Source organism: Cataglyphis hispanica, chromosome 2 (assembly GCF_021464435.1).
Source record: "Cataglyphis hispanica isolate Lineage 1 chromosome 2, ULB_Chis1_1.0, whole genome shotgun sequence".
Lineage (NCBI taxonomy): Eukaryota > Metazoa > Arthropoda > Insecta > Hymenoptera > Formicidae > Cataglyphis > Cataglyphis hispanica.
The window spans coordinates 11,783,529-11,798,329 of record NC_065955.1 but is presented as its reverse complement, the minus strand read 5'-3'; the positions used below and the strand labels follow the sequence as shown (position 1 = coordinate 11,798,329).

General features: G+C 34.2%; 1 protein-coding gene across 5 annotated transcripts in view; it reads right to left on the bottom strand.

The window, feature by feature from the left end:
• Positions 1 to 14,801, bottom strand: part of LOC126855414 (uncharacterized) — a 143,397-nt gene that overhangs the window by 27,680 nt on the left and 100,916 nt on the right. The window contains exon 1 of one of the 5 annotated variants that reach the window (XM_050603086.1): positions 6,053 to 6,198. The exons of the other annotated variants lie outside the window; for them this stretch is intronic. The gene's annotated coding sequence lies outside the window, so the exon portion shown is untranslated. Of the gene's footprint in view, positions 1 to 6,052; positions 6,199 to 14,801 lie in introns of those variants that run through there. 5 annotated transcript variants of the gene reach the window in all.

Here is a 14,801-nt window from a genome sequence, read left to right as displayed (position 1 = left end):
GAGAAATAGGTTAAATACGTCAGTAAAACGCTCCTTTGTCAGTCGGAAATTCGAATCTGTAAAGCTTGTAAAAGCGGCTTGTGGTGCAACGATTTCGCGGAAGCGGCCTCAGAAAGGACGGAACAAAAGAGACAATGTATATTTTCTCGCGGCAAATATAAGCGACAATTAATGATTATCTCTCTTTTATTCAATACTTGCAATTATTCATCTTTAATGCAAATCAAAAATACGAGCGCGTTCGACGGGATCGCATATGCACGAATTTTCGATTGAGTTGTCGAGTGATTAAACTTTTATTATTATTTTTCTTTTTTTCTAAGAATAATATTTATGTAATATATAATTAATAATTAAGAAATGTCATTCATAATATATATATATATATATATATATATATATATATATATATATATATATCGAATCGAATTAAGTACTAGTTTCAAAGTTATAGAACTTTGAATAAGACATTGGAATAATAATAAATTATAAATCCTTCTTGTACGAAGCACGGAGAGAGAGAGAGAGAGAGAGAGAGAGAGAGAAAACTTGCTTAATAAATTATTGTTATCGATTAATAAAACTGTAGCCATACAAAATTTATCTAGGCAATTTGCGTAAACGGAAACGTAGTGAAACTCGTATAACGTCTGGCAGAGAATCACATGAGGATCGTGTGTGAGAGGAAGAAAAAACTTTTCTCCGTCATGCGTTATCAAGAGAGCTAACAAGGGATATGCAAATGAAGCATTTTTCGCGGCAACTCGGACTCCCGGAGTCGAGAAACGAGCGCCTTTCCTCTCCCCTTCTCTCCCCCTCCCTCCCTCCCTCCCTCCCTCCCTCCCATCCCTTCGCGCCGACATTGAATAATTTCGCGCACTTTTATGCAGGATATAACGCACGCGTCCTCATCCCCTCCCCTCCTCCCCGCTCCTCCTCAACTCTTACAAATCTCGCGCTCGCACTCGGGGAATAATGAATCACGCGTATGAACCGTGCTGTATACGAGCAACGCCGTGATTGTTACGAGGAGCACGTACGAGGAGCTCGAAACTTGAAAATTCTTACCGGGGAAGGAAACGAGAGCGCGCAGGATTATGTCTGACGAAATGAAGAAATATCCGGCGGCGAAACGAATCGCGAATGCTCGAGGGCGTACGTGACGCTATGGCGAATGCATCGCGACTATTTGTGTTATCGAGTGATAGCCGATAAAAGCGCGCCGATTTACAGCTCCTCTCGTTTACGTCAAGAAATAGCCGAGATAGCGAGACATTTAAACGACGCTGAACTCTTGTGATGTTTTCTCAAAAAGATTAACCGTAGCGCGGAATTATTTTAATTAAAAAAAAAAAAAAAATTGCTTTATTTTTCCTTTGGTTTTATTATAAAATTAAAAAAAAAAAAATTTCTATCAATAATACCAGAAACAAATATCACGGTAATATCTTGAGAGAGCTATACATATGACAGAATTTTATTTTATTTCCTATATTATAAAAGATAGCGCCCATATTTCTTATAAATATCAATGCCGATATTTCATCGAGTCAATTCTGTCACAGTCAGTATAATCTATATCCTTTTACTTCTAACTCTTACTTTTCATACTCTAATAAATACCATAGCGATCGTTATACTATATCAATATCAAAAATATCGACACATTTGGATGATATTAGTATACACATCACATCCTTAGGTGCGAAGTAGCACTTTAATAACGACTTATTTGTGCCTAACAGACGTATTAAGTAGTATCGATAATTTCTAGTATCGAGATCCTTCATTTTAAATATCCAGTCCAGACACAAAAACCGCGCACGAAGGGAGCCACTTGGCAAGAATATTGAATACTTCCATAATAATTACACACGGCATAAATGCGTGCCATCTCTCTGGGCGTGAAATCGCGCGTTAATTACGGACCCCATTCGCTTTCTCGCGCGCGATGAACGATGAGCAGTGAACGGCGGTGCCGGCGTGTCTGCCGGCTGGTTGGCTGCGTGCGCGGCGGATTCCGTTCGAGCTTTTCGCTGCGTGAGGGAAACAGGCGGGCGCGATTAAGCGAGCTAATTTAAGAGAGCGCGCTCACATTGCATAGATGGTAGTTATCAGCGCGATTAAATTCGTCGCGGCAATTCATGATCCATCATATATTAACTCACAATATCGACGATGCGGTCGCGAACGTTTGCTTCGACATTACGACGAAACGCGCGAAAAACTGCCCTTTCTCTTTCCATTTTCTCTCTGTCTGTCTCTTTCTCTCATTCCTGAAAGATACCTCGTCTTCAACGGATACCCTTCCGAAGGAAGGTTTATTATTACAAAGCGAGAGCGCACGTGATCGCCATAAGAGAGTACGTCGAATGGAACGACATCGACTGCGATCGACATCATTCTCGTGTTTATTCACGAAGATGACGCGGAAATTCTACAGAATACGCGTACAAAGTCGAATCGATACTCTCTTCGTCTCTCTTCTTTTCCTCCCCGTAAAACAGGATCGTTGCATTGTCGATATTAATCTGGAAGATTTCTATCCGATATATATATATATATATATATATATATATATATATATATATATATATTTCAAAAGAGAGCTTCCCTCGATACATATCGAAAGAATAATCAAAATAATCAGAGTTGTCCAATCAACGGAATAAAATGGATGGAAGATTCATAATTGTTCGGAAGATGGACGAAAACGAGAATTTTTCTCCCTGTTTTTCTCGAGCGAAAAATTTCTTTAGTTTCAAAGTTTAATATAACGAGCGATTCCGAAACTTCTGATTCTTATCTCGTGATAAAACGACGTAATTTGCATCCGCACGGGTGTCAACAAATCAGTTGGGGACTGATTTCGGTTAACGCGCGCAGCCTCGCGAAAATCGCGAGGTCAAAAGAGCAAAAGACTCTTGCGGCTTGCGCGCTTGATGTACGAAAATTCCTCTCCCGCCGTGCGACATTACGAAACTCCGTAAAGCAGATTTATACCCTTAAAGAGACAAAAAGGGCTCTCGAATGACGAGGGAATATCAAGCTGGCGCGCAGACTCTCTCTTGATTCTTTGAGGTTTGAAAATTAGTTTAATTCAAGATTCATGAACACGCCGATTCATATTGCGTTACAGAGCCGCCCCCTCCCCCTCCGGCCCCTCCCTTTAAGTGGGAAAATCTTCGTGAAATAATCCTGAATGTGCGAAGGATTCCAAAATCGCAGTTTCGCGCGGAAAGTTTTTAATAGAGCGCCGAGAGATGAGAGATTGTATCTACGCGCGATCAAATTAAATTAAATCGTCGAGATCATCGGCTCGACAGCGCTTTGTATTTTGACAGAGCGCCGCCGAAAAAAGATCCGATAATCATTATATTTTTATATAACACGAAATCGCTATCTCTCATTCCCCAACCCTTAATTTCCATAAAAATTTGACTTTATTCGATGATCGCGTAGTCGCCGTTTCATCGTCCTACCTTCATGATCGTCCCTTAAAAATATGGCAGTATTATTACATGTAATTTTCCCTTTGCCTGAACCTATTAAAGTAATCTTCAGAATTTTGCTAGAAGTATAATTTCTCAAAATTCGCAAGTACATAATTTACGAGCGCGAGAATAAAGTAATAGTTTCTGTAAATTAAGGTCTTTTTGATTCAACATCACGAAACATGTAATTGAATAAGAAAGCGCATCATTTACAATAAAACTTAAAGAAGATGTACTAAATGAGCGTATATCTATATTTTTAAAAAATAAAATATCATATTAATAAATTTAATATAAAATTATATACATTCCCTTCCTTTTTAATATATTTATTTAATATATTAATTTTATATTTTAGGTATAAAATTTTATATATAATATTTAACTGCATGTTAATTTGATGCGCCTAATACTTTGTACAAGACGTATCTAGCCCTAATAGCGGTAAATTTAGAAGATATATGTAAGCGCGTTTCTCTGCCACAAAGCACACGAGCAAACAAACAAACATTTGTTTCGAGGGATAAACCACTGGGGAATTGTGGTGTATAAGATCGAGGAATTAGCAGGAATTAACTTGGCATTAAGTATTACTTCAGCTGATATGGCATCTCAGTTAATAAATTATAATATTACAATTCAAACAGTACACACTATATTAATTCCTATTTATAATCGCTAATAATTTTGTAATGGTTTACCCGATATTTTTTAAATTCTCGATTTTGACAATAAAGTCTATAAATGAATAAATGAAGAAAATAAAATATATATATATGTACATATATTTTTTTTTCTCGGATGACTTTTATAGTATATATTTGTGTGCAGATTGTATTCTTTTTTTTCTTAATAAAAGAAATATATATATATATATATATATATATATATATATATATTTATCTTTATATATAATTAATAAAGAAGATCTTAATAAAGAAAAAAAAATATATACATATATACATATATATATTTTCTTTTTTTTTCTTTATTATGCATTACTGTACTGTACAATTATTATCAGCAAATTGCTCATCAATATAATGAAGTTTTATAGTGGAATTGCATAAACATTTCCTCAGTGATTTCACCTTTTAATTTGTTCATTTCCTAATGCTCACATTGTGCGAACGCAACTTACATTAGAAAGACGCGCTTTATAAAGAGACAACTTCGAGTATGCGGTTGTCGTTTTTCTCGAGACTAGGAGAACGAAGAACATAAGGGACTCCCACGTTCGCGAAGTTAATCCAAGTCTCATCGCGACTTCATTTGCAGCGCGCCAGGACGGTAGTTGAATTATTATCGTTATCTCGAAAGCAGCGGCGGAATACGTTTTTGTGTAAAACTGAAAATCAGCATTCGCAATTTTCCCCGGAAGCAGATGCGATAACAATATATAATGCTATGACGTATTATATTATATTTCGAACAGTATAAAACAGCGAAATGTTCAATTTGATTGAGTGTAAACGTGTTGTATGATCATGATCAATTATTATTAAAAATAGCTTAGATTAATTATAATACACGCTCAATAATTTAATTGCTACGAGAAAATAGAAAAAACTTTTTTGCAATTGCATGCAAATTCCTATAATGCACAAATCGGGATCATAATACAATTTTATTATAAACAATTAAAAATTCTTTTGAGATGACAAGAATAGATTCCGAATATATCTCTAATAATTACATATGTTTATGCAAAATGCTATCATATTCTCAGATTTGTCACATATAATTAAATTATCAAACACGTTTTTGATAATTTTATCATTTTATATCTATCTAGTACTAAACATGGTTGTCAAGAGTTCAACCAAGTACTATATATTTTAAATGACTTATGCATAAAACTGCTGGATCCAAATATTGGGCATCGCATTCAACATGGCGATTCAAATTCTACTGGTACATGCATTCGATATAAAATAAAGAGTTTAAATTCACGCAATCGCATTTTAAGTTAATATATCTGTAATTTGTACATTTTATCGCAATAATATTATTGCATATGTCATACGTAGAATTGATCCAAAAATCTAAATCAAGAGATACTCTGTGTAATTTAGAATCACAAACAGATGCTTTATACAGATAAATGATATCTTGGAACGAAAACAAATTTTATCATATTGTATGTATGTATGTCGAATGATATCTGTATGTATGTCATTTGATTTCTTCTGTTTGCAATATAGCATCGGCTGTTCCAAGATATTGATATACCAGCTGTTCCATAGTACATATGCAATCGTAATAAGGCTATATTTTTAGATGTACGAGTTTAGGCTCAGCTTATTTTAAAGAAAGATTTATCTCAAAGCTCAAATTATAGAATCAGCTTAATAATTTAGAGAAATTTAGACAAATTAAATTGCAAGAATAAAAATAGACAATAATAGCTTATATATTTTTAAATTATAATATTTAACAGAAATTATTCCCCTAAATAAATTAACAATACTGTTTAATTAGTATGGATAAGAAAAATATATATAAAATATAAGAAAATCAACTTCAAATCATAGTGAAAAATTCAATGCAAATATCACCTTATCACTTTCCTACACTCTTTTATCGAACACCCCGTGTACTTTATACAAACAAAGTTCGACATCGTTTAATGCTTAAATATAGTTCGAGCACGAACACCTACACATACCGACGGACATCTCGCGCGTTAAACGAGACGTTTTCGCGTGCGCTTTCGCGGACGTTCGCAACGCAACTGCGGCAGCGGAACATCCGGCGCTGCAACGTGCACCGCGCCAACGCGCGCGCCCGTCTATGTCAATATGTATGTTTGTATGTATGTTTATATATATATATATATATATATATATATATATATAAAAGAGTGTAGGAAAGTGCTAAGGTGATATTTCCATTAAATTTTTCACTATGATTTGAAGTTGATTTTTTTATACCATATATTTTTCTTATCCATACTAATTAAACAGTATTGTTAATTTATTTAGGGGAATAATTTCTGTTAAATATTATAATTTAAAAATATATAAGCTATTATTGTCTATTTTTAGACAATAATAGCTTATATATTTCTTTTAGTTTATTTCTTGCAATTTAATTTGTCTAAATTTCTTTCTCTCTCTCTCTCTCTCTCTCTCTCTCTCTCTCTATATATATATATATATATATATATATATATATATATATGTATGTGTGTGTGTGTGTGTGTGTGTGTGCGAGCGAGCGTCACGAGCGAGAAACATCGGCAAGACGCGCGCCGCAGATGCGTCCCCAATTTCATCGTGGAAGAACTTGACGTTGCTCTTTACGCTCATCCGAGGCACGGATTCGCGTCGATTCGAAATGTAGATTGCCGTAGAGACGTCGGCCGCACTGTGAAAACTTCGCAGCGCGTCTCGGAGAAAAAAAGAAAATTATCGAAATCACAATGGCGCGACGATGGGGGACTCGAAAAGAATTGTGGAGAAAAATCCCTGTGTGTTGGGACACAAAGAGAATTTCCGATTCGCATACGGAGGGAAGTATTTCGCGTAATGTCAAGCGTGATTTGTCGACGAAATTTTCATTTCGCGTTCTTTCCTCACCATCGAGACGGGAAAAAGTGATTTCGTTTAATTGACATTCTTGGCCTCAATGGGGTATTAATTAAATACAACTCAGAGCGAGTAATTCGAAGTAACTTGAGAACATTTTCACAACTCGCGCGATATACATATGATCGGAATATTCCACTGCCGGGCAGGTAAAGTTTCAATTATAATTATCAATATTTTTAATTGAACCTTTTCATCGTTACACAAAACTGTTCCGAACAGCTATTGGCCGCTTTAAAATATACGATACAGTTATATTCGAGAAATTTTGAAAATTTCAGATTCAAACACCTAAAAATATATCGAGCAAATTTTTATCAATTATTTTATCCTTTGAAGCATAAACAAAAAATTGATGCCAACAAACACGAATAAAATCAATACTCGAAGCAATTATTTTTAACAAACGTTTATTCGATGATATAATTCGTATAAAACAAGGCTGATAACACGAGATAATTTTTCACGAATATATCACAAGAGTGCACAAAAATTCTCTTGGCGAGTGAAAATAATCACTCTGTAAAACGCGATGCATTATCATCGGTACTATAGTCATTGTTGCTGGGGAGCGACGCAAAAATAGAGACGAAGATGCGACATCGCGTGATTTCGGTGCTGCCGACGATTTTTCCATCCATTTTCGTCGTCCCGAAATCGTGAAAAACTGCGGGCTGATAGATTTTGGAGAAAACAGAGAAAATATACGATTCCAAGAGAAATTCTGTCGTCGCGCGACAGTCAGACATGTCAGCGGAACGTGGATATAATGTCGCGCGCGATTTCAACTGAAAGCCAATTACGCGAAACGGGTTAGGTAAAATAATTCAGTTCCGGTAATTCTTCCGTCTAATCTTCCGCTCGAAAAGCAAAAGTCGTTTTGTTCAAAGTTCCTTCTTCAACTTTCGGCTGAATCCTCAGTGCTTTAATTGATCTAAGTTCTGGTGCTCTCTTGTTCGGCTATCCAGCTTTTAATTGACATAAATTTGCGTATCATAGTGAGATACTTATGCGGTTTTCTGGCAATTAATTCTCGTAAATTGTTCCAAAATAATTAATAGAGAGGTAAAGGTTTAAATAAAATTAAAATACTCGATATAGCGATACGATTGATTATCTGTAGAATATCACCCATTTCACGTACACTTAGATTTAGGATATTAATATTTTCTTTTCATAGCTGGGCGCGTAATAGCTTTTCAAGTTGACAGAAACTTCATTTTTACTATAATAACATTGTACAATAACAACGTATATGACAGTTTTAATGAAAGAAAAGCTTTAGTCTCTCTCTCTCTCTTTCTCTCTTAGAATGGATGTTTGATTAACAAAAAACACAAACAAATATATTCTTTTAGAGATAATAAACATTTATATAAAAATAATTTTAATATAAGATTATATATATATATATATATATATATATATATATATAAATTAAATATAATATAAATAATAATTTAACATAAATCAAGAAGAAAAAATTTTAACTCTCAAATAACTTTTAGCTTTTAACTTCTAGAAATGAAAAGAATCAAAAATTTGCATACAATTTCAGTAATTAAATACAAAATAAAAAAAATTTAAACAGCTCATTAATAGTTTTACATTTATCAGACAGCATTTCAATCTCATAGATGCTTTTGCACTTATTGGAGAAAAAGAATTTGAAAATAAACTTGTGAAACAATTCTTTTAATTATATTTAATAATATATATATTAATTATTATTATATAGTGGAAAACTCCTTTTTAATTATGTATGTATATATTTTTAATTATTATTATTTCAAAAAAAAAAGCTTTTTTTGATTATTAAATATTTGAAGAAAAAACTTTCGCACTTAGATGCCGATAAGTACTAAAAAATTCTAATTTACACTTTACAGGAGCAATACGTATATACAATACATAGTTAATGAATTCAAAGAGTTGAACAGCGCAAGTATACGCTAATAGCGCCAAGTTAAGAAGTCGAAGAAAGTTTTTATAGCACGCATACTTACTGTCATTGAACATTTAACGCTCTCAAAGTGTTGGCCAAATAATTCTACGCGCTTTTTCGTTGCTTTTTACGCTTTCTTACATGTTTTACATACATTCAGCAAAGATTGCGGAAGAGGTCGTACGAGAGCATGCCTTCGAAGGTTGATGTAGCCGCGTTTGTTGGTATCCACCGTGCGACGTGTATAAATCGACGAGACGAGCCTCGCTTTATTATGTACCACAGTGTATTCGACGAATCGCGACATGGGTGGAAGAAACGTGTATTATCGTCGCATCCGCGGCCGAGCTAATCCGCGGATGTGTTCGTATTGTGAAAAAGCAGTGCATCACTTCGGATAATAAGCAGATTGAAGCGGGACGTGGGGAAGGGGAAGCTGTGTATTATGCACGGATTTAAATCCTTGGAAGGAATAATGGGAAGATCCTTTTCCAGGCATTACATTGATTTTTGTCCCTTTTTTTTGTCACGATTTTTCGCTGATTCTCCCGAGGGATTAAATTTTTTTCTCTTCTTAGAGAAATAAGATTATTTTTCGACGATACTCAATCGAAAAAATTATATTGTCGAAACTAATCTTCTGCCATTTGAATCTCTGCAAATCTTTCGAAGCTACGCATTCAAGAGCATGCGCAGTATAACATTGTCAGAAATCGAACAATTATGAGGGCACAATGGAGAGGTCTCGACAAATTATTAATATATTTTACCTATATAAATTTCATATTTTTACTGCATTTTGTTTGAATTGCTCACATTTATATCTGCTGCAGAATTTATTTACAAAATTGTACATTGTTGTGTATAAAGTTATCTTGTTGACAGAATAATTATTTTTCTCATGTCAACATGTTTGGTACAAAGCACGCGCAATAAAATTATTTCATTTAATTTTTTAATTAAAATATTTGCTTAATCATATGAATATAATCTCACGAATGAGTGGTAAAGACACATTACCAATTATCATAAACATAATCATAAACATATTTATATCCGTACATCTGTTTTTTAAAATTAACACAAGAGTTTAATATCTAATATTTTAATATTATAATAATATTTTTAATTGAAAATGATTGAAATTCGCTTCGAATTAAGATATTATTTCGGTAACAAAATATTACGTCACAAACAAATTAAATATCTCGAATAGTAGCATGAAAATAGCGTATTCCTGAACGTGCCAAAAAGGTCTCCTCGTCAACGGTGGCAATCAATTTTAATCGTTTTCCATTAAGGGAAAGAGACCTCGTGACATTAGACGTTGCTAAATCCATCTCTGCTTCAAATTAAGATACTGTAATAAATATTTATATCTCTAAGCACATATATATATATATATATATATATATATTATCTTTTTCACAGGCTTGGTAATGAGAGTAAATAGAACTGCGACACGATATTTCTCACATAAGTATATTACGTAGAAAGAAAATAACTTTTGATCTGAGCGTCGCACTCTCGACGCAAAAGCACTTGTTCACTCTATCTAATTCTTCCCTTCCGTAGGATATATCCCGCAAAAGATAAATTATCCCGCGTATCGGACAGAATCGCACGAGGAAAGATATGTACAGTTTCTTGTAATAATTTTTCCAACAATTTTCTCCTTTAAAATTTATTCCCCCGTACATGCAAATTCATCAATTTTTTTTTCGCAACGCTAAAGAGATTAATATAAAGGCTCTCGCGGACGCGAAACACCGGAAATTACCCGAGCAACACCTGCAACGGAGCTCAAGCGAGACTCTAATGAAAGTTCAGAAAAAGAAAACAACAGAGAAGTATTCTTGCGGCGTATTTTAGTTAATTAAGAATGCCCCTCGAGCTCCTTTCTCTCTCTCTCTCTCTCTCTCTCTCTCTCTCTCTCTCATTCTTTTCTTCTTCTTCCTCGCGCAGATCCATTTATATTCTTTCCGCGTTCTCCATTCAGCGACCAGTCATTTCGGCGCATAGCCGACGTATGGACGCGCGTGATAATAATAACGGCAGAGTAATATGAACGATGATGCCGGACGCGATTGATTTACGAGGAGATAATTCAACGGAGGACTCGCAAAATAAGAGGGCGGTCCGTTGGATCGAGGCGGGCTAAAATAAAGTGAAGAAGTGGTTCCTTCTCAGCGCGCGCTGCGGAAGAACCACGAGGATAATAACTTCTGGATAATCGCGCGGTTCCAGTTTCTATGATTTTATTTTTATCGCTCATTTCTCGACTCGGCGAATTAAAATAACGCATAAGTTTATTGTATTAGGCTGCCTCGTACAACAGTGCAATAATGATCGTGGCGCGTTAACTTTCAGATTAACATTATGACTTTGGTTTATCTTTGCGAGCACATTTCTAGAGAGGGATTAAATACATCGGAACAATTATGCCAAGGCTTTTACTACTTTCTATTTACGTTCTCTTTGGCTGTTTCTTATTCTTAACCCTGCCTGCGCGAAGAAACAATAAAACAGAGAACTCTCTTTCAATGCTTAACGACGTTTAAAGCTAAGTGCCACGCAATTTGGCCATAATAAAAGCTTTAAACGCCACGAGATCTTTGTCAGCAAAAAAAAAATATAAATGACGATAAGGGCATTTTGAGTCTTACATTTTATAGCTCCTACATTTTTATAGAATATATTTACATAATTATTGTTGTTAAATTTCATCTTGTATTTAGCTGTAAAATATTCGAACATTGAATAATTCGATATTATTTTATTTGTTATTTCAAGCCTATCATGCACTGTTTATTGCATTATATTTTTAATTAAAAAAATCATATCGTAATAAATATATTATCTCTATTCAAGCAAAAATCATTGACACAACAATGAAAGAATCACGATGTTTTTTCGAGGTCGAATAAAAGTCGCGTTACTTTCAATCATCGCGCAAGCCAAAACGTCAAACGTTTTAATAATCATCCGTCCAATAAATGCATCGGCGGACATTACTGACGAATTGGATTATCGAGTAATATACGGCATAAACTCATCAATAAATTGACGCGAACAAAGGGACCATCGACGATGCCTCCTCCCTTGCATCGATGTGAAATATCGTTGCAGTAAATGCTATTGAACGGCTGCGAATGATCAAAAATCCAGTCTCGTTTTTTCCTATTAGTTTCTATAATAAAGCGATTACATTTCGTGGCATTAGAATCATCTTTCTTGAATTATCGTTATATATCAGGTGTGCCGATTCGCACTCAACAATATTATAATATGTGTTTTCCACATATAATATCGTTAAATTTTTTTCTTTCAAATATAAAGTGAATTAAATAAGTTATTTACAAAATCCAAACGTATATATTTTAGATAAAAAAAAAAAAAAAAATTAATTTTATACCGCTGTTTGGGAGAGAAAATTCTACGCGATTTTACAGAAAAACATCATATCTTTCTCAACGAAAGATAAAGCTATTTATTCATTAGAGTTCAAGAATCTGTTATTTATAAATTTATAAATATTATAAATATTATAACTATTTATAAATATTTGCAAATCTTTGAACGTACATCAAGGCACTGTATTTCCTCATTTGGGTAAGAAAACACATTGTATGTCGAGAAAATCTGTTCGATCTATCGAATCTTCCCGTTTCGTCAACACACTGAGTGTACGGCGTGAAATATACGAGTTCGCGAGAGAAAAGCAAAAAAATTCAAAAGACTCATTCCACTAAATGATCACTGTTTTTCTCTTGACTCGTCGAGTCGTCATATTTCGCACGATCATCTTCATTAGATTTATCCGAGTGCCCATTTCGCTATCGAAGTCGCTCCTTAAGAAATCAGCTGTCAAAGTCGCTCCTTAAGATCGAGTAGCGCAAAAGCATTGCGATAATATATTGACAAAAAGAAATGCTGTATATATGTATGTATGCGATCACCTCTCCCCCTTCCTGTTCCGCACGAGAGTGGCTTTAAATCGCCTTTCGGTTCTTTCGATCATTTTTCCCTCTGGAATGTCTGAAACACGATGCACTTTACATTACTCTCTCTCTCTCTCTCTCTCTCTCTCTCTCTCTCTCTCTCTCTCTCTCTCTCTCTCTCTCTCTCTCTCTCTCTCTCTCTCTCTCTCTCTCTCTCTCTCTCTTTGTCTGTCTTCAACTTGATGTAATATGGATAATTGAGGCTATTTATGCACAGGGAGTTCAAATATTTATAACCTTGGTAGATGTTAACAAATTGATATTGTTGATAAATCTTAAAGAACAAAACATTGAATATTATTATGTTAAGCGGAAAAAGAAATATAATTTTTTATCCTTTATTAAAAAATAATAATACATTTGATAGATTTTTTGTTGTGTAAGAATCGATAGCATATGTTATAACTGCATTTTTAACTTTATTATCATATATGGCTTTTTATTACGGACATTTGATTTAAAATATTTTATCTAATTTAAATTTACATTAATGGCAGTTAAAGTTTAATGTTTAAATTTCTATGCGAATTTATCTCAAAATAAAATTAATTAAGGTTGAATTTTTTTCTTTCAATATATTATACATTAAACAGTTTTAAACGTTTAATATTTAATTTTATATGAATTATTATAATAACGCGACACACTTTTTTAACTGAAATTTCGGACCGAATTTTAAAGATGTATAAACGTAACCGCAAACAAACAAGTACTCCTCTTGAGTCATGATACATGCCAATTTGTCGAAATGATATTATCTCTTCAATGAAGTCGCGCGTCGGTGAGAGGAACGCCGTTCAAGATCCGCGTTCACGTTTCCGTTTACGAATTTCTCCGACCGTGCTGATTCAATTTCTGCAAGGTCTGATACGCCCGTATAACGCGAGTGTGTACGTATCGAATTGCGGCAAGGTAGTGACAGTAAGCTGTCAAACAAGATTGCTCTCGGAACGTCAAACTACAATTGGTGGCAAGGATTTGTCTTGTAGAAAGATGAATATGATATTTTTTTCCACGGAGAATAAAGCGCCGAATGCCGCAAAGATTTTCGCGAAGTAACATATGTCTACGTATTTTGAAATGTCTTTAGAAAGAAAAGCAATCTTTGAAAAACTTTCAAGGATATATCTTATCCGATACTATATTTTACGAATATATGTATAAAGAACAAGTAAATGTGAATGTAAGCAAAACAAAATGATAAATTTAGAATTTTTTTTCCAGTAGTACATAAAATTTCCAAAACTTTTATTTCAAAGTCAATAGATATTTCTTGCTACATTCATTAAAATTTCAATAAAATTTGATAAATATGATCATTTATATATATTTCCGTTCTTTCTGGATAAATAATGTAAAACATTTAACGAAGAAATACTAACACAGTATCTATGCTCTCGATTATTAATGTCTTCTCAATTTCTTCAATTTTTTATTATTTTATTAAATTCTGCTATTTTCTACCTTCGCCTAAACGTTTCAATAACGACGCACGAGCGGGCAAGAGGTAAAGCCCGTCACCAGCATCTTATATAGGATACGTCAAACAATGGCGGAATTTACCGGAATGGAGAGAACGAGGGTGGGAGTAAGAGAAGGAGCGAGATACAATGTGGCACGTGAAAGAGACGTGTGCGTCGTAACAATAGCAATCTCAAAAATGTCGATCATACGCGACGACATTGTATCGGCAATGTATACTTGGATTGACAGAACGAACAGCTAACAGCTGATCGGCAGCTGATCGATAAATTTCAGTCTCATGCGAAAT